General features: G+C 39.9%; 1 long non-coding RNA gene across 1 annotated transcript in view; it reads right to left on the minus strand.

The window, feature by feature from the left end:
- Positions 1–2,626: 2,626 nt before the first annotated feature.
- The window catches only part of LOC142597150 (uncharacterized), a 49,185-nt gene continuing 30,296 nt past the window's right edge, over positions 2,627–21,515 (minus strand). The window contains exon 3 of the long non-coding RNA XR_012831978.1: positions 2,627–3,129. This is a non-coding gene — a long non-coding RNA (uncharacterized LOC142597150). The remainder of the gene's footprint in view (positions 3,130–21,515) is intronic.

Raw genomic sequence — 21,515 nt, forward strand, 5'->3', positions numbered from 1 at the left:
GCGGGCGGCCCCGCGAGCCGCGGCTCCCCCGCGGCAGCGATGCGATCGGGCATCACTCGAAAATGGCGCCGAAAGAGCAGGGCTCTTCATTCAAATTCGTTAGAGCCAGCCCCGCCGCCCTGGGGCATGCCGGGAAGGGAGGGGGGGGGGCGCGCGGGGGGAGCGGGCTGAGGCAGCGCTGCGGACACGGCGCTCGCTGTCAATGCCGCCCCCTCCCCCCCCCCTCCTCCTCCTCCTCCTCCTCCTCCTCCTCTCCTCCTCTCCCCCCCCCCCCCGCTCGCGGCTCAGCGCGCGCTCCACGCCCTCCCCGCTAGCGCGCGCTCCCGCGCTACCAACCCAACCGCCACTAATGGGGAGGGGGGGGGGAGGAGGAGGAGGAGGAGGAGAAGAAGGGGGGGGGGGGGAGGAAGAGAGAGGGAGAAATGTCACCCGGAGTCCCGGCCCGTGGGGGAGAGGTGGCGCGTTAGAGATGTGTGTGGGGGAGAGAGGGGGAGCGAGACCTCCGCCGGCCCCGCGGACTTGTCAAGGTAAAGGCGCCGGGGGGGGGGGGGGGGGGGAAGGGGGGGGGGCAGCGCGTTTTGGGAAGGTAGGGAAAGGAAGCCGGCGGGGGGAGGGGGATGTGCGCCAGAGGACCTGAGGAAAATATGAAGAGCGCCTCCCCCCCCCCCCCCCCCCGCGCTTCCGAGGACCCCCGCGGCTCCCGCGGCGCTCAGGTTGCAGCCACCCCCCCCCCCCCCAAAAAAAAAAAAAAAAAAAAAAAAAGCCGCGCACCCCCGCCGAAAGCCGGAGGGTTTGAAGCGCTCGGCGCTTGCCCACAGCGCGGCGGCGGCAGCCCCGCGGGCCCGATCCCGCCCTGGCAGCCGCCGCTCCCCCTCCCCCTCCCGCCGCCCTCACGCGCTCCGCCGCACCGGCTCCGCGGCAGCGGCCCGGCGACCCCCCCCCCCCCCCCCCCCCCCCCACCGCCAACCACCACCCCTCCCCGCCCCCGCCCGGGCTTGCGAACAGCCTGTGGCGGAGCGAAGCCGAGCGGTGCTGTGTGGGCGCATCTCGGGGCAGATTGGGGCCCGGAGTGCCGTACGCTGGTCATTTGAAAAAAAATAAATCTCTCCGAGGAACTTGACGGAGCGAGGTTCAACTCTGAGAGCGCTCCCGCCTCGGCTGCTCGCAGTGCTCGGGGGGGGGGGGGGGGGGGGGGGGGGGAACGTGAACTTTCATTTTCACGCCGCACACCGCCGGCACCCCCCACCCCCCGCCCCAAGTTGTGACTGATCATAAGGTACCTGATGGTCGGGTTAGTGCTCCTATCCCCGTTTCACAGATGGGGAGACCGAGATGGAGGTTGCGAGCTGCCGAAAGCCACGGAGGGAAGGCAGGCTACAGTGCCGCCCGAAACACTAGCCTGCACTTGACTTTTGACTGCTGAAGGATTCTTTCCTGTGAGCTCTCCTCGGGCTGCGCGGACCCCTGCCTTTGTAGCGAGACCCAACGCATCCCTGCGAGCGGCTCCTCAGGATTTTTGACTTCAGTGGGGTGGTGGTTTTTTTTTTTTGTTTTTTTTTTTTTTTTATCCGATACGCTTGTAAAAAGGGAAAGGAAAGCAGTCAAAAGCAGAGGCCTCAGACCCGCAAGCTGTTGTTCCCATGACTTTGGGGGAAGATTTTCAAAAGTACATAATGAGAGTTTGGGAGCTCTGTTCCCACTGCCTTTCAAAATCTTCCCTTCGCGTCTGTGAGCTAGTCCTCTTAAAACTCAGTTGGACTACTTGCAGGCGAACGTTAGCAGGCTCAGGGCCTAATGCTTCTCACGATTCCACTGCTCCCTTCTAGAGCTGCACTGACAAAAATATAAGCAGAACAAGTTTTGAAGGGAGAGGTAATTTCTCTCTTTTTTTTTTTTTTTTTTTTTTTTTTTAAAAAACCAACTGACAGTTGAAAACAGCAAGCTTTTGGGCTCAAAAAGCTGAGACCATCATGGCTACGAAAACTGCTGCTGCTCAGAAAATACGTAATTCTGGAGCTCCTTAGTGAAAAAGTAGTGCGAGGCAACATGTAAGTAATCACATAGCTAATAATATGCATTTATGTTATTATATTTTCCTCGGATTTGAAGTTTGGTATTGCTAAAGAAACTGATTCCTGATTTTTTAAACCAAGTTCTCAGTGAAAATTAGCCGGATGAAAAAACTTAAGTTCGCAAAACCTTTCTGTTAAAAAGGAGGGAGTATAAATGGTTTGCAGTGTATTTACATTTTTGCTCTTATTTTATTAAAATTACCGTGAGTGGAATTTTCAAAAAGGGTGCCTTTCAGCTGAAAAGAATGATAGCAAATGTCTTCTAATTTTTTTTTTCTGAAGGTTATGTGCCTGTGAAAAGAGGACTTTGCAGTAGAAATAGTAGTGAAAACAGTAAAGAAAAATATAAAATTATGATGTTGCTGATACCACTTCTCTGTACTTAGATTATGTATAGTTTTGCCCTAAAATAATTCTAGTTATTATTTTTCACCCATTTTTCCAACCGTAATACAAGACTGAGATATAGAAGATAGTATGTCATTCTGTTTAACAGGACGTGGTGTTCTCTTATACGAATCACACTATTGTCCTTTCAGATGTCATTCCTAAGGTTTCATTAAGATTTTTAATGAAAGTGAAATTTTTACATCCCCTAATGTGTAATACTTGCTCTCAGATTCCATACTTGATGCACATAGGCCCCGATCCTGAACAGACTGAAAGGTATATTATCATGTGTAAGCACACTGAGTAGTTCTCTTCGTTATTAGGCTCTTGTATTTCGGACTTAAGAAGCTAATAGTGATACTACACAATCGTTATTCTCAGTATTACTTAGGACTGCATGAAACATAAACCTTATGTAATAGTCTTGATTTACATCTTCCATTCATATCTCTTAAGTTAAATAATGCACAATTATAATAGTTTAAGGATGAGAATGGGGAAATATTTAACTGAGTATCAGAACAAGTGAGAAAGGCAATTGCTATAGTCTAAAAATCCATGTAATACGAGGTGGGTATTGCATTCTCTGGCTGTAGCATCTGGGAGAGGATCATCAGTTTGTTTCCTCAGTGACTAGTGAAGCCAGAAAGTCACAGCAGGAACACAGCTGAGGACAGAAGGGAGAGAAAGGGATTTTGAGCCTCACCAAAAGTGATGTCAATTCTTTAGATCAAATTTCCATTCCAAACAACTTGGGCTCATCAGAATGGTGGAAGTCTTATCGGCTGAGGTAGCAAATATGAGGTTAAGCTGCAGTTTCTCTGAGGGACTGCTTCCCTCATACAGTTCTCCTCACAGCACTACCTGAACACCTTCTAGTGGTGCCTGTCCTCTGTTACAGATTCCTCTCTTCAGAGAATGTCATTATATTGTCAGAGAATCTCCTCATACTGTAATAAGTGACATGACCAGCATTTGTCATGTTATCTGTTCTCTTGTTGCCAGGGGAAGGAGCATGTGCAGTTGAATGTTTTCAGTTCATTTTATCTGTCTTTTCTTCCATATACGTGTTATGTATTTGTTAGGGAGGCAAGGTCAAAGCAATGTGTTTTGTTCTTCAAGCAAAATGCAGTTAGGTTTCTGATGGCCCGTAGCTCCTAGGCACTTCCATTCCATAGACTTGCACCAGCCCCGAGAAAGTTCTGTCTCTAGAAATGATAGCTTTTTCCCCCTTGTTGCACAAGTTCTCTTACGTCAGAAGAGGGAAACTATTGACAACTGGATCCAGTCTAGAGACCTAATCGGCATTTCTTTAGGAATCCTGGATTTAGGCCCTGAAGGATCTTGAGACCATGAATTTGTAATTTAAAACTCTAGAGAAAATCAGTAAAGAGTGGAAGAGAGGGACTTACCATAACCCACATTGCTGAGATGACATCCCCCCAGCTTCCTGTACTTGGTGTTTCCTATATGCAGCAGACTGCATGCTTGGATATACTGAATTGCCCAGGTCCAGTTGAGAGGTGGCAAAACCAAAGCAAGGTGCTTAGCTGCCAAAATGGCACAGAAGCTCATAGCTAGTCAGGGATGATTAGAAAGCTGGAGGCTGTCTTCTGACTCAGGCACACGTTACTTTACAAATTACCTTGCTATGCGTTTCTAAGATTTATTTTACAACTATGAGGATTAGAGGAATTTGTTGTAATGAAAACTGGCATTGTGTCATTACCGTGTAACTTTTTAGTTAGATTCTTTGGCTTGCATGTTATTCCCTTACCTTCACCTGGTCCAGTTCCTAGGTAAGTTAGACCAGTTGGAGGGCACCAAGATACACCCACATGTACTAATTATAATAATCTTTTCAATAATTGCACATCTACATATTATTTTGGTATTCTGTGTTCATATGGCATATGGACATACAGCCAGCGGAAATTAAAATTTTTTTTCTATTTATTTTTCTAATTTGAGCCCTGCCTCGCTCCTGATGCTCATCCAGCCTTCTAAATCCCTGTTATAAATTCATGTAAGCCTCCCTTCAGACCTCTGCTGTAAATTTGATATCAGTTGAAGTTTAAAGTTTCAGTTGAATAACCTAGTAATGGTAACTGAACGTCCTCTTTCATGTATGAGTTTTCTACTTCCTTCTGTAGCCATTCAGTCTCTGATTTACCCTGACAAATACAGGATTTGGAATTCATTACTTTTGCAATCTCAGTCTGCTAGCAGTGGTAGAGGTTGTAGTCTAGAAGGGACTGAAGTGGACAGTATTTGCTATTGTACAGTGAAAACAGAGTTCTGAATTTGCCAATACAGATCTGATCTAGGGATGCTTCTGTAGGCAGTAAGGACTGCAAGAAGTATGTGCTGGCTTAGGACTTGCATCTACTTTATTAGATTTCCTATAAACCTCCAGATGAAAAAAAAAAACCCTAGCATTTTTTCTTTTTTTTTTTTTTTTTTTAACTGTGGACCGTCTCCTGATTTTTCAATAGCCAACTTTCAATTTAATTTTTTTTTCATCCTCTAAAATGCTCAACGTAGCATAAAGACTAATGGTGTAGCCGAAAGGTTGAATTTACTGTATTTCATTCAGATCTTATAATACTGACTTTAACACAGCTATAGGCCTGACTCATAATAATGAACATATCCCTGAGGATTTAAGAAAGATTTGTCACTAAACTTAGGTTCTGTGGTAAAGTTTTGCTAAAATGGCCTCACTGTAACTTCTAAATGTTTTAATACTTTTGTGGATTTAATGGTTGTGAAAAGTGCTGGCTTGGTATCTGTGAAAACTGAAGCCCGTTCTTTATTCATGGATTAATTACAGCACAGCAGTTGCCAAGTGATCTTCTCCACAGCACCCATGAACTTCAGCCTTGAACTGAACAGGACTCATCAAACGGTGAGAAAATAGTGTGGTGGTTGTGACTAATAAGTTATTTAGGGGATGCTCTATTTTTTTTTTTTTCTTTCTAGCATTGATTCTGTTATTTAATAGGTATTGAAGTTGGATTTTTGTAGGGTGATTGCTGGGACCATAATCTAATTTCTTCCCCTCCCCCAGTATTTCAGCTGTTAATTTCTCAAGCTTTGTTATCTTCTTAGTTGTCCTTGACTTTTCAAAAATAATTGTTAGTGATGCACTGAATTCATTAGCTAATTTCTTTATTACTTGCTTTAGCCTTAGTCCTGTACATGTGCTTAACTCTGTTCACATGAGTAGTTTTATCAGTAGCACTACTTAGAGGAGTGAAGTTCAGATATGTGGAATTGTTTGAAAGAATGAAGCTTAAACTTTGCAGATATGTATGCCTGCATTTAAATGAAATGCTACTGAAATGAATGCAGGAGTGAGGGATCTGGAAATGCTTTAGCTAGTACTAATTTGTTTGCTTTTATGCTGTTCAATTTATTTCTTCTAAGACAGCTTGATGCAAGTTGTTCATTTGCTTCTCTGGTTTCCCCATTTCTGGGAAATTTTGAAATCTGAGCTTCAGAACATTTATAAAATTTTAGTAATGCTCATAATTCTCCTGAGAAGAACAAAACATTATTTTATTTAACCATTTGATGAAAAGGTGACAATCTATAGAGGAACTAATTCTCTCTCTAACTCACTACCTTAATCAGGTCTTTAATCTTACTCTAGCGCTCTACCTTCATTAAGTATTGATCTTATATGTATGGATTTATTAAGCATATATCTTAAAAACAGGGAGCTTCCTTTTTTACAGCTATACATAAAGGATGGAATATTGGTAGCAGGGTGTGTGTGTGTAAGAATATAGTTGTTGAGCATTGATACTGGCTTCCTGGTCATTTAGATAGGTGACAGCTTAAAATAATGGTGCACAGAATGATCCATAGTTCAGGATACAGATCACAATGATCAGAAGTTCACAGGATGATGAGATGCCCCAGACCTGTTTTGGTATCTCAAAAAGTGGCTCAATTCCTGTTTTCCTTTAGTAACTGTATTGCAGAGTAAGGAGTAAAAGAGACAGAACCCTACTAGTGGTTTATGATTTCCACATTTTCTTCTATCTCTATGGTTGTTACCACAGAGATTGGAAAATGGGATGTTAACCCTCTCCCAGCTATTTACCAAACTGGGTTTGGAAGTGTAACTGTGTTTAAATAGGCAGCAGAGATGATGAGGCCTTTATACCAATAACTGAACTACACCCTGTGTTAAGAATTGCTTTAGTAGTACTGTTATCAACCACTGAATTAATTTAACTTTTGCCAGGGTTATTTACCATTTTGTGTATTGAAAATAAGATTTAATACTTAGGCCAGAAAGAAGGAGTAGTTTTCAGGCAGAGTGCATTGATATATAACCCAGAGGTCATTTATTTTTAATACAAATTCAACAGTCTGTTTCTTTTTTCTTTCTCAGCCATTTTTTCTTTAGTTTTACTTTTGAGACCTGATTCTTGAATTAACTTTAAGCACATAATTATTTGCATTCTGCTTGATCAAACAATTAGTCTTGTACTTAAGTCACAATACTTGCATGAGTATGGCTTTTGAGAGAAGAGTTTGAATCCGTATTAGTCCCTTGCGTCTTGTACTTGACTTTGCCTATCTGATAACCACTAGGCTGGATCCAGGCTAGTGCCAAAGTGTGAGTCTGCATGTTAGCAGGGTAAGGAGTTGGGGCTCAGATTTGAATGCATGCTTGATACCACAGACATAGCGAATGATTACAAGATGATTTACATTTACTTTCAAATTTAAGCACTTTAGTTGTTTAGCTGAGCAGAGTTTAGATACTCCATATGCTTAAAGATAAATGGTTCAAGTTAAGTGGCTTAAAGGTTTTCCTGAAGCATTTTTGGAATTGATGTAATTCTTCTACTTTAATAGAAGAAGAGATAGGCCAGTGTCAAACAATTTTGAAAAGCCCATTCTCATTGCTCTGCAAGATAATTTTGTTTCTTTTATTCCATCCCCTTTTTAGTTAAATCGCTTTCACTTCCCTGACTCTTCTTATACCCATTGTTTCCTGCTAACCTTTCCTGTAATGTCCAGTTTTCTATTAACTTTTCCACACTGACTATTCTTTGTCTCTCTTCTTTTCACTAGAGTTTTGGAGAGGTCATTATACTTTTTGAGTTTCTTTCCTTCTTTCATCAGTTCCTGGAATCCAATGACAAATAAAACCCTCTGATTTCAACTATGCCTTCTTGGTGAGAAACACACAAGTCAAAATTTAGTGCTAGATCGATAGAAAAGGTAAGCAGAGCACTGTGGATGCCATTTATAAAAAAGGGAACTGGGAGTTGCATATTATTAAAAATTGTTGCCAAAATTGGGGTATCAGGATCTGGATCCAGGTGGTAGGATCAGGATTTTAAGGTGATTCTTTAAAAATCACTATGCTTATTCTAAAAAAAAAAAAAAAAAAAAAAGGAAAACCCAACCAAAAACCCCACAAAAGTTCAGGTATACTGAATAGATGCATTAGACTTAATGTCACTGTTCTTTTATTAAGCTATGTATCACTGAACTTCTTTAAAGCCTTAGGAGAGACAGCATGGAATTGGAGGAGAAGCGGGGATCTCCATGAAGGGCAGTCAACTACAGTGTTGGTAAGTTCAAAAAATATATATAAAATTTTATTTCTGTTAAATTTTCACCTTTATGAAGTGACATATATTTAGGGCCCTGTTCACAGTGGCAAAACAAAGCCAGTTTTATTGAAACAGTCCCTACATTCTCTGGATTCATTTATGCTATCACCACGTAAAAATCTGTGTTCTGTTATAGCTGAGCTTGTGGTGTAACTCCTGAATGAAAACAATAAGTGACATAAAATTCATTAGTTATTTTCACAGTGATTGTGCTACAGTGTTTTCGTGCCCAGTTTCTGAACAAAACAAGATATATAGGATTTTGTTGTCTCCTAATAACTTTTGAATCCACTGCTTAATTTCAGCTGCATTTGATATAGAGACAGAGGTCACAAAGTCAAGTTTCTACAATTTGAGTGAAACTTAGCAGCTGGGAGTAGAGAAGGGACTCAAATTAGTGCCCCCGGGGTAGAAAAAGCTGCACCATGGACTCAGAAATTTGCTGTTCTGTTCAACCTGTTGACTTGTCAGTCAGCATGCTTGGTTGGCCTGCCAGTCAACGCATGTGTAGCTCAGACCTAGCCACAATGTGAGCTGCCTCTTGTTCTCCTAGAGGTCAGAAACTGGTGTTTTCTGCAGGAACTTAGGGGAATCTATTTAGAAGGGAATGGGAAACCAACCATGTTAGCGTCAGCGTGGGATTACTGCACAAGTGTGTTAGTGGCACATACAAGCACGCTGATAGGTAACCAGACTTCATTACTTCTGCTAGTCATGAAAAAAACCTTGTTTTTGCCAGGGCCTTCTAGTCTCCCAAACCACTTGTGAATCATTCCATTTTATGGTAGTTTCTATACCTGGATTAGATGCATGTTTTTCCTGTCCACGTCAGAGAAGGGAACTGTTGAGACAGCTTCAGTATTTCATTTCTTTGACTGTTTGGATGTCAGCTCTGAGCTATTCCTTAGGCTGTCAAAATTGTAAAACTGTGTTTTCAGCTCTCCCCAGAAACTGACTGTAATTTAGACGGCAGCTATGTGTCCCTGACCCATCCTACAACCTACAACACTCTTGGAGCAGTGCAGGAAACATGCATTGTATTCCAATTAACTTCCTTTGTGAAGAAAGATGTGGAGATAGGCAAAGGGACAGAAAACAATATTAGGATCTGGCTGCATCAAGTTACCACATTGCATTGCAGCTTGGGAAATGCTAAATCTGTAGCTGCATGATTATGGGCACCATGATTGTCCTGAAAGGTATGGTCTGTCCATTCTTCTCAGTCAGTGAGAAATGGGCAGATTACACTTGCCAGAGGTACTGGTTCACTCACTCTGCAGGCTCAGGTAGGCAGCACTAACTTGGCAGATGTCTGATATTTTTAATTCTTCTGCGTAATGTTAGACAGGGGTCAAGATATCTTATAACACTTTTTAAACAGAACTTAGCACTGTAGCACTGTTCTTTAGAAACAGTTGAATTTCTCAGAATAACAGAAGCCTAAGAGTCATGCATATTTAAATTTAAAAAATTTAAACATTTAAATTTAAAAGCAGTAACATGAGAAGAAACACTTCCAATTCAATATTGTAAGACAACTGCCTTGAAATTTGTCACAAAGTCTGAAATATGTATTTTAAATTTTTTTGTTTGTCCTCCTGCCCAGTTGAAAACCATCAACCTGGCAGTGAGGAACGAAAAACTGTGATACTCTTCTCCATTTTCTGTTTATTTTCATGTCTGTTGTTTCACAAAATCAAAGCCAGTAAGAGAACAACTGGTCATTAAAAAAAAAAAAAAAAAAAAAAAGACTGCATTCCATTTATATGGAACTTTTGGTTCTTGTGTTAGATTCTCAAATCCTTTCATTTTGTCCCAGCTTTTTTTTAGAAAAATATCGTTGTTTCCCTAATGCTGTCTGTATTAAAGGAATGAAGAAATGTCTTCTGCATGTTTCTAGGATCTAGTGGTTGCTCTTACAGCCTTTATCGCCAGTACTCTTGCATAGTGTCACCAGTTCAATATTATTTCATGGAACCTATGGCTAACCTGTTTTTAAATGGTTTATAATATATAAAAACATTGTAACTTACAGTATTTTCCTTTTAAAGATCAACATAGATGTGCTTTTAATAAGAACAGTAAGGTCAAATCATGAATGTTAAGTTTTGTGTGAACAGCAAAGTGGTGGTATATTCTTGTTTAACATTATGCTGTGTGCTTCTTGTGTTTTAAATGTTCACTAAGAGCTTAAACTTGACAAATAATTAGTTGTAGTTGATTTTCATAAGGATTTTTTGTTTAAAAAAGCTGACCCTTTTTAGTCTAAAAATGACTAATACTAAACTACTTTTTATCATGTATTTTCGAAGACCTTGGATGCTGCTATATGTGGTCAGATACTTTCACAGTTATGAAGACCTCAATAAATTCACAGGCCTATGCTGTGTCCCCAAAATGGGTGTTGTGGGACAGATTTTAAGAAGGCTTAAGCACTAAAAAGCAACTTGCATCATAGACCAAAGAAACTAGGATAATGAATTTTTAGAAAATAATAATTAAACATTTATATTTCAAATACATATCAGTGAAAGGTCCCATAATGTGCTGTCATGACATGTAAAATCCAGAAGCAATTTTAAGCCAACATGCTTTAAAGGAGCTAAAAATTCCTGTAAATAATATGCAACTTAAAGATGCGTGGAACTCCTTTATTATGTGCTAAATGCTGTAATAAAACAGGCTATCAGTAGGTTTTGCTGCATATTACTAATTTTATTTTTCTTTATCCTGATATTTTTGCAGGTGTGTGGAGGAACAGGTCCTGTTCTCGCTGTTGTTACTCCCACATAGGCGGACTCTGTAATTGATTATGTGTGGGTAGGGCCCTATTGAAATTAAGGAGATTCTGCAATAGTGCAGGGTTCTTTTTGTGAAAGTTCAGTTGCAAGATCAGGACCCTACTGTGACTCCTTACTGTGAATTCTGTCAGTGTATCATTGATTGTGCTGGAACCTGCCTTTTGGGATAATGTAAGTCCTGCTTTTCCCCCAAATGTACTTTAGACATGAAATAATCATAAAACATTTCTAATTAGAAAATTAGTATCATTTACATGCATTCTTTTAATTATGTTTTTTTGGCAGTACCAAATAATATATTCCTCAAAACTTCTTAATGGCACTGAGGCTTTGTGGATAGTTGGTCACATGATGAGAAAATTCAGCTGTAAGTACATTGAAATGATTGATTTTTTCAATAGTTAGTCTTTACTGATGTTGACAGACTAATAATGATAAAAAAGGTGAATCAAGAGGTTTGACTTACGTCAACTGACTTCAGTTCTTTTTAGAAAATATATACAATATATCCATGAAGGATTTCATTATTCTTGGGTAATTCACCATGTGAACTTGGAGTCCTTCCATACTGCTATTAGGTAGGGAGTTTTAATTTGTTTATTTTCTTTATTTTCAGGATAGTGTGTCTCTGAATTGCTCTGTATTTTCAACCATAAACTTTCTGAAATTTATAGATCTATAAAAACTGTTTATACCACCAATATTTGTGTAGATGCTGCAAAACGATTTACTAACATAATTGTCTTGCTGAGTTGAACATTGAAATGTTAATAAATATACACTTATATTTGTGTCAATGTAACTTGGTTAAATTAAACTAAACTGAGCTGGCATTATGAGTGAATTTGATCATGCATGCTGATTAGCTATGGTCTTAGGCAGGAACTACATATTTTATTGTACCTAAGTACTTTGTGCTTAATCAATAATAATTACCCATATCGTATGTCAGTGGATTCACCCAAAATAACTATCTATGCTTGGATTAAAGAGGAAGTTCTTTTCCTGTAGCTATGGGTACAGTCACTGCTATGACTCCTATTTTTATATACAAGTGAGCAAAAACTACATGTAGGTGTTTTCCCTGTATAACAAAAGGGGTATTATAAACTCCATGCCCTTTTTTATGATGCCATGTTTCCTTTCTGGTATTCAAATACAAGAATGTTTTCAGTGGGGTCTTAGTATCTGAAAAATGGAAGAACTGGAAATGTTACTGAATTTGTGCATAATTATTAAGGGGCTGTAAAGGTGTAGAGGAGTTGTATGTAAGGACACTTAGAGATTCTTTCCCATGGAGCAAGGACACAGATAGTAATTGGTGAGTAAAGATTAAGGAGGACAGGATTATTTTTTTTGCTGGGCACAAGAGCAGCATGAAATGAAAGTAATTCGAAGAAAGAGCAAGACCAAGGAAGAAATCATAAACTCAGATCAAAAGCAGACTAGAGAGTCCAATTTAAAAAAAAAAACCACCAACAAAACCAACCAAAACAAACAAAACCAAAAACCAGAAAATGGATGGCAAAAATATGCCTGAAAGGAGAACTAAATGCTTAGTTACTGGTATTTCTCATTGCACTGAATATATGATAGATTTAAGTTTAAAACTTTCAGTAAGTGTTTTTCTCTAAATTTTTTTTTCCGATTGGAGGGGAGTATATGGGCTTTGAAGAAGACTCAGTGACTAGTTATGAATTTCCTGTGTAAATTGGGGATTCAACATGGCAGTTACAACTAAGAACAGAGGACAATGGGTTATGTTTGCTAAACTACAATTAGTGCTAAGCAGAAGCCATAATTTCTTGTTCAAACACAGAACTTAATAATTTTGAAATGTATCATCTTCCACAGAGCTCAAAACACAATTTCATTATGTTCATTACAGGATGGGAATTTTCAAAGTTCTAGTTTAAAAACTTAACAGTGATTCTTTTGAGATTTTGCAGTATAAGATGAAATTGAGATTTTTCAATATGAAATGAAATCAGTACTTGAGAACACCAGATATTTAATTTTGCATTAAAAAAAAAATCTTGATCAGCATATTTTGTTTTTAAAAGGTTTAGACCAAATGGTTTACTGTTTTCGCCTCTTAATCCTATTGGCCATATTTATTCTTACTTGCACTGAGTTAGGTAAAAGAAAGAAAAGGAGAGGGAGGTTAGGTGATTGCAAAAAACCCTCAAACATGGCCCTCTGGCTGTGCCCGCCCCGCCCTGAACCAGATCAAAAGAAGTGCCTCGGAATAGATCTCGTTTCAGAGGACGAAAGGGAGAAAAGTGACATGCTAGTGAGTGGAGTATGAGGAATGCCCTGGATGTTTCATATGTATCCCAATATTTTCACTCCTCACCACTGAGAGGCAGGTCACCTAGGTGTGACTGCTTCTCCTCCCTGTGATGGCAACTTCCCAGTACTTTGAGGGAGATAATGTCAGGGCACTGCTCTGTTCTGCCTGCGGTAGTGCTGCTACAAATACTATTTGGAAGAAAAGGAACTCTGAATTGTCTCCTGCTGTAACCAGCTCTCCACTACTCACTGCTGCTAACCCCCATTGTTGAGCACCTGATCTGATTGTTTCTTTGGTTTAACCCATGCTGTGATGCTGTAAATGACTGAAACTAGGAGAACAGCAAGAAAGCAGATATCAAGAGGAGTTGATGTTGTGGAATGTAGGGAGTGGGCATTTGCTACACAGCTACACATTGTGTGGGCTTGGGAATACTTCAAGAGCTGGAATACCAAACTGCAGCAACAGACAGTAAGTTTCCTTTAGTGGCAAACTGAGGTGATAGCCCTGGTTCTGTGCACTAAGAAGGAAGAGCAAAGGAATGTGCCTGAACATTCAGCATATTAGTTGTTGTAAGTTTAAGTTGCAAGATCTTTTTCTCTGCTGCTGTTTGCGCTTGGCTTGTATCATGACTGTCCTGTCTTCAAGCTGGATGTAGCATGTTTTTGTTTATGTCGAATGAGGCACCCATCATATTATAACGTCACAAACATTGTTTTTCTTCAACTCTTGAAAGTCAAAACGTGGTAGCATAGATAGCTGTAATAAGTTAGTAATAAATGTGACATAAAAGAATTTTCTCATTTCACAGTATTTATAGGAAAAACAATGTTTTATATGTTTTATATACTTCCTCCCATCTTCTTTTCCACTCCTAAGCAGATCTAATGCATGAAAATTTTCTTCAGTAGTGCCCTCAGTTCTTTATTTCCAGTGACAACTATTGGTCTTTTGTTAGTAGTATTTTTCATATTTAGGTTGAGGCCTCTCTGCATCCTCTATGAATGACACCATCATGCTGTCATTTTTTTTAAGTCATCAAATCTAGGCTAAATCTGAGTTTTACAGATCTCTTTCCAACCCTTTAAGGGTGGTCTTTCTTCTCTGTCAGACGATTATATTTTTCATCCAGGTTTTCCATGGATCATTCCTTTATTAGAAAATCTTTTTCTTTTGCCTTGACAAATGCAGTCTTGCCATGCTCGTTATCTAGTCAAAGTGCTACTCTACTGTAAATATCAGTTTCCAAACTTACTCCTTTAGTATTTTCACTTTCCGCCTTCAGATTAAAGCAATAAAGATAAGCTATCTGTCTTTATTTTCAAGGCCCATCAAGACTACTTCTACCTGATACCTCTCCTTCAGTATCAAGAGGTTGACTCTGGTTTTGATCAACATATGATGCCAGCTTCCATCATTCAGTCATTAAATTTTCAGACTACACTGGGTATTTTTTCCTCAGCTGCCTCTCACGTATTGGTTGACTTCTTCATAAACAGAACTGTTTACTGTCTTCCTTTAAATATCTTCTTAAAAGTTTTATGTACTGCAAAGCTTAAAACAATCCAACTAGACAACAGTTATACTGCAGGTATATTAATGCCAACGGTTATCACAGCAGTACTGTGTCATTGCATTTGTACTCTGCCATAATTTCTCTGTTGTCTATGTAGAATTCAAGCACATCTACTTTTTGTTGTGTGTTTATTCGTGGCCCAGCGTAATGAGAAGTGGTCAAGGGTGAGGGCTCCCAAGATTTATGGTAATACAAATAAATAATAATGAATACCCACTGGATACTGCAGTGTAGCTGTTGGATTCTGCTGTGCATGATGTCACATCATATTTAATGGAGAAAGAAGGTAGAGGCCTCACAAAAGGGAAAGAAGTGAGTTGCAGCCAACAGATAAAATGCTAGCCCCAGAGGCCTTCTCAACTGTGAAACTCAAGTCAATAGCTACTGGCATTGTGTCCTGAAAGCATCCCTTTCTTCTCTTCTCCACAGCAGTTAAGAACAGACTCTCCCTTCTCATGGAAGGACATAAATGCAAATATTACAAAGTTCTGCAGTGTGTGCAAAAGGTTAAAGGACTTTTTATACTTCCATAGTGTGTCCTTCTGCTCCTTAGTGCATTCCCTTCCTGATACAGCATCTCTTGGCGCAGAAATCTTGAATAACCACAAGCAGTTGTTCCAGCCATCCTGTTGGTCAGTCCTTTTTCAAATGCCATCTGATCTCTGTTGAGAAGGAACCTACGCTAGTTTTGATTTGGTATCTTGGTACATTGCTATCTCGTAGCGCTCCGTTTCCATTGTGCCTTGAAGGTAACGATTCTTCAGAAGAGTGGTAAGCATGAATTCCATCAGGAATTCCCCAGGTATGTCACCCTCTTTCTGGAAGTGGGTCTGCATGTATCCCTGTTCTTTCTTTCAAAGGGACGCTGAAATATTGGTGTATAGATTATACAGAGATGATAGAATGTTTAGTGCCTAGCTGATACAGAGATGGTAGATTGGACTATGCAGACAAATGGCACTGCATATACCAAAGAAAATACAGTCAAATAAGTTAATCTTATCAGAATAAACCACAAAACATAATTACAAATGCTTCTATATCTGAATAGGAGAAGTCTAGTGAGAGCTCTGGACTAGTTGATGGGATGGAGACAGTGACTATAAAATACTGTGGGAGACTGGAGAGGCTGTAAAACCCAAAAGCTTGATCATAACAAGATTTCTCAGCTATCTGTATATAGGCTGGATAAACTTAACATTAGGCCACATTAGGCCATCATGCACAGGCTGTATTTTTAGGTATCATCAAAAACTACTTTTTGAGCAAACCAGGTAGAGAATCCAAAAGAGGGGGGACAGCCCTTGATTTAGTCTAGACTAGCACACAAGAAGTGACTGTAGAAGAGCCATTCAGTAGTGATACCTCATATCAAACTCAAGTTTCTCATACTTGTAGGAGAAAAAAAGATTTAAATTAAGTCCAGTATTGTTTAAAAAAAGAAGGATTACATACAAATGAAAATACAGTTTAAATGTTAAAAAAGACATGGGGACTTCGCTTTCTGATTCCAACCCAACTGAGTAAGAATTGTCCAACACAACTGAACATTAAAGGAAGTTACTAGAAATAGAGGTTTTTCAAGAAGTGAAATCCAAGCAAGCAAAGCAGAAGAGAGCACAATTCTGGCAAGTTAAATGTAGACCTATTATAAGGCAGAACAAAAAGATTTTGAAATGCAACAGGCTAAAATCCTAAAAGCCAAACCCTTTTTTTTTTTTTTTCAAGTGTAAATTTTGCTAGTAGGGGGGTGAGTTCAGTAGGTAATTGCGGATAAAGAGAATATTTAAAGACAAAGCCATTGCAGAAAGAAACAAATGAACTCTTTGCATTGGCAAGGTTTATTAGAGGGAGATCCCCACATAAAAATTGTTCTTTATAGGGAATATTTCAGCTTTGAAATAGCAATAAAAGATCTTTTTAACGAATTTATTGAATAAACATTAACAGATTTGCCAGATAGCATGTTGTTCATTCAGTAGTCCTAGAGAAATTCAGAAATTAAATTGGTGAGCCATGAACTGTGTTGTATAATCTATCACTTAAATTGGCCTTGATAACAGAGGAATGGAAAGTAACAAATGCAACACTAGTTTTAAAAAGGGCTCTGGGGATGATCATGGACTAATGGACTAATAAGTCTGACTACCATGACAGACAAAATGCCAGTGAATGTGGTAAAGAATATAATTAATAGGAACATGGGTAGGTGTAATAGGCAACCATTATCTTGGCTTTTGTACAAGATAGTTTTGTCTTAGAGCTTTGCTAGTTATTTGAAGTAGTCAACAGATACACAGGAAAGGGTGACCCAGAAACTTTGAAAAAGGTCTGTGAACAAAGACTGTTAACAAAATGAAATATTTAGTTACTTAAAATTCTTTGTAGATTAGTAAAGATAGTTACAAGATAAGGAACAGTATAGGAACCAATGGGCAGTTTTAACAATGCCACCTCACAAAGATTTGTACTGGCACCTTTGCTGGTCCACCTGTTCCTACACGAGCTGAAAAAACACAGTGATAAAGATTGCAGATGATAAAAGGAAAATATTCTGTTGGAGTCAGACCTAATGTTGACACTGAAGAGTTGCAGAAGGATCTCACAGCAGGACCTGTGGTGATCCAGGAGCCATGGCTGTCACAGAGGCCAGATCTCGCTGACCCCGCTGTTCAGCCTTATCTGTCAGCAGAGAGAGGCAGTGGCTGTTGGATTACAGCAGCCATCACCCCGTAAGCTGCGAGCTCAGCAGGCTGTGACCAGCCCTGCCGCTCAGGAAGGCAAGGACTTGTAGCTGTTCTTTCTAACCACAGCAGGGGCTGAACGTTGAAGGGAAGATTCTTCCTCCCTATGTCTCAGGGTTTCACAGCCCCGATGAGCTTAAAGTACAGGTTTTGATCCTGGAGTTCCTGCCTGTCACAGGGGTAGAATATCACCATTAAACTGGTAGGTAGTATCTTGCTGCTGTGAGAAGCCAGGGCTCTCAAGCCATCTTGCTGGTGTTTGCATGGATTTTTAGCAGCTCCTGCTAATTTCCTGAAATCATTCTGGATGGAGTTCATGCTAGCAAAAAGTGGCAAAATGGTATTTGAAACAGAGAAGTAGCACTGGCATGCTGGTCAGTTTTGAACATTGACGAGAACTGTATACGATATAGAAAAGGGTGACTAAGAGGTATGGCATAGCTCTTCTGCAGGGACAGTAAATGGATCAGGATTTCTCAGTTTGGAAGACTGTTGACTGAGGAGTAGGTAATTCGAGAAAGGTCTGTAAAACTGTCAATATGTGGAAGTGTTTAATAGGGGACTATAACTCCCTGTTTCTCATAAGAAGAACAAGGGGCGTTTGGTCACTGTTTTGTTTAATTTAGGTGATCTTTAAGATGGCAAAAGGCTACTTAGCACCAGTTTTATCTGCCATATTTTTGTGCCTACATCTTTTCTAGTGCACAAAACCCAACTGTTTACTGGTCTTGAAAACCACTTGTCCTGAACCAGCTGTGGCCAAAATCTGCCAAAATATGTGTGGAATTATAGCTTTTCTGTAAATAAAAGTTTGTAGTCCTCATTGACCGACGATAAATTTTCAAACATGTATTAAATGTAACCTGGTCCCATTTTCCTAAATCTGCAGATTTTTTTTTTGCCCTCTGCTTCTGTTTTTTCCTTTATCTGACAGTAGCAATATTATGAATGGGCAGATCAGTTTTACTTCTGTTGTTTACAAACCTGTGGGCAATGGACAATGCCAGTTTGCTGCTACTTCAGAAAGCTGAAAGCAGTAGCACACCCTAAAATTAATCCCAGGGGAAATCAGATAAAGAAGCAGAAATGTTTCACACAGCAACCAGAAGAGGGTCTGGAGGGAGGGATGGAGTAGGAGACATCACTGTGCCTTTGAAACAGCTGGAATGGTTTCCAAGCTGTGGTCCACAAACCCCTGGTGGACTACAAGGCTATGATAAGTTGAACAGCTGTTTGGCTAAACCATAGTTAACAGTGTTTCAAATAGTGTTTCCAATTAAAAGCTTGATCAGATGGGTGTGTGGTGGTTTTTGAAAAATGTTAAGGGCTGATAACGATCTGTTGTTCAAAAAAATATGGGAACCGCTGTTCTGGAGTGTATGAAAAGGTAGAGAGCACTCCCCACTTTCTCAGCTTTAGACAGGTTGCATGCCTCTCCACCAGAAGCAACAGCGAGAGGTTCCCAGAAAGGAGCCAGGAAGAACAGTCTGGTGGGATTAACCCTTCTGTCCCCACCACACCCTCCTCAGTAACAGAATCCTGGGGTTCTTAATCATTGCATTGTCCTTAAGTAACACTAGAAGTCTTCACTACCCCTACTTTTCGTATATACTGTGACTAGTAGATTTAGTTTTCTGAGAAGTGAGTATAATTTTTCAAGTCCTGGGTCCTCATCAGACAAAGATTAAATTTGTCAACTCCACTAGATTAAAATATATATCTGTCTTTGAATTAATACCTGGTTTCTCATTGCCAGAAAAACAGATTTTAAAATTTTCTATTCTGTCATTATTAACAAACGTAAACTTTCCTTACAAGTATTAGCATGTCTTATTACAACAATTAATGTTGATAAAAACACAATTCTACTTGACCAACTTCTTTTAATTTATGTAAGCTCCCTGAATGGTAATTTTACGTTGTAAAAATCGTCTTTGTCCTTATATCAGGTCTCTTACTACTTTTTTTTTCCCCTACTGAAAATTTTCCAGAATCATAAAATATTTGTATTATCAGTGCCTTTAGTTGCCCTTGACAAAGGTTACTTCCCATTGTCCTGAGTACCATACAAGCACATCCGTAAGTAATTTGTAGACATGTTGTCTTTTCCAACATACCACGCATCTTTATGTTAGGAATTATGGTGGTGTTGAATTTGAGAAATGCCAAATTATAAGCCTTATTCAAATGGCATAAATATGTTTATCCTGAAGAAATCTGTTGTCTACTCTAAAATTACTGTAGTGTATTTTGTGAAATTTAAACAAAATACTGGAAACAAATGTTATTGACAATAGTGTTTTGAAAGGAACTAACAGAAGTTGGCAGGCGAGCATGCTCTGTGTAACCTTTTTTTGTTCCATATTTTTTACTTGTGTATTTTGATACATATATGGACAATGAGGGGGTTTGTGCATGTTTTTATATTATCTTGCTAAATACCTGTTGCTAACGTATATGATTCTGAAGTTGTCTTTGCTCAGGCTTAAGCTACTAGCTGAATATGAGATCAAGGGGAATCTTTGCCTTGTATCAGAAAGGAACACATAAGGGAGGAGAGAGTGACTTCTGCTGTAGCGTGGAAAAAGGTTATTTCCTGGTGTCATCTGCGAGTGACAGGAGAAAGGAGTTCACAAGTCTAGGCAAGGCATGTAGGTACAGAAGCAGTGATGGGGTGTATGGGTAGGACTGGGAATGAGTGTATGTGAACGAAGGATTTGGCATAGGGATCAGAACGGGGTTTCTGTAAGGGTTGAAGAGATCACAGTTGGATAAATACATTGGGATCAGTTGGAAGTCACTTTACCACAGAACATGGCTACAGCTCTCTATCTGAATCTACCTCACTCCGCACTTGCCTGAGCTACGCCCTTCCTTGTGTCTTCTGGAACCCCAGCTTCTTCTCCAGTTCCTGCACGTGACCCTTTTAAGTGGAAAACCTACTTTCCTGCTTCCTCCAGGAACAGTTACATGCAAAGGTACAAATGGTCCCGCAAATCCCTCCCATCTAACGCTTCTCTTCTGTCGCACTATACTTTCACTGCAGGTGCAGACAGACAAATGAATCATAGAATAGAATCATATAATCGTTTAGTTTGGAAAAGACCCTTAAGATAGTGTCCAGCTGTACACCTAACACTACCAAGTCCACAACTAAACCATGTCCCCAAGCACGTCTACATGTCTTTTAAATACCCTGGGCAGCCTGTTCCAGTGCCTGACAACCCTTTCCATGAAGAAATTTTTCCTAATATCCAATCTAAACTTCCCCTGGCGCAACTTGAGGCCATTTCCTCTCGTCCTATCGCTTGTTACTTGGGAAAAGAGACTGACACCCACCTTGCTACAGCCTCCTTTCAGGCAGTTGTAGAGAGTGATAAGGTCTCCCCTGAACCTCCTTTTCTCCAGGCTAAACACCCCAGTTCCCTCAGCTGCTCCTCATGACACTTGCTCTCTAGAACCTTCACCAGCCTGGTTGCCCTTCTCTGGACACGCTCCAGCACCTCAATGTCTTTCTTGTACTGAGGGGCCCAAAACTGAACACTGTATTGAAGGTGCAGCCTCACCAGTGGCTGGGTGCAAAATAATAATGCCTCTTCTTTCCAACATACAGTTTACGTCTTCTCCAAGTGGGACATGTCCCATCATTTGAAATCTGCTGATCACAGATGAATTCTTTTTTTCTTTCATGTAGTACTCATTAGAATGTGATGATTTTTTCCATATGATGAATTACTGGTTTTTTTAGATAATGTTTGTCTTGCTAAACAGCAGAAAAAATCTTGGATTTCTAAAGCCTGGTCCCTTTGATTTGCATTTTTCTGTGATCTATGACCTAAAAATAAATAATTTATTAATCCAGTGGATGATTGCACCTACTGGTGATAAGTTGAAGCTTACTGACAGGATGGTTGCTTTTCTTTATTATTGTTTTGCAGTTCCCTTAAAAGTTGTTCACAAAGACTGAAGAGTCTGCAGAAAGATTGAAAGCATCTTA

The sequence above is a fragment of the Pelecanus crispus genome, chromosome 1 (assembly GCF_030463565.1).
Source record: "Pelecanus crispus isolate bPelCri1 chromosome 1, bPelCri1.pri, whole genome shotgun sequence".
Taxonomy (NCBI): domain Eukaryota; kingdom Metazoa; phylum Chordata; class Aves; order Pelecaniformes; family Pelecanidae; genus Pelecanus; species Pelecanus crispus.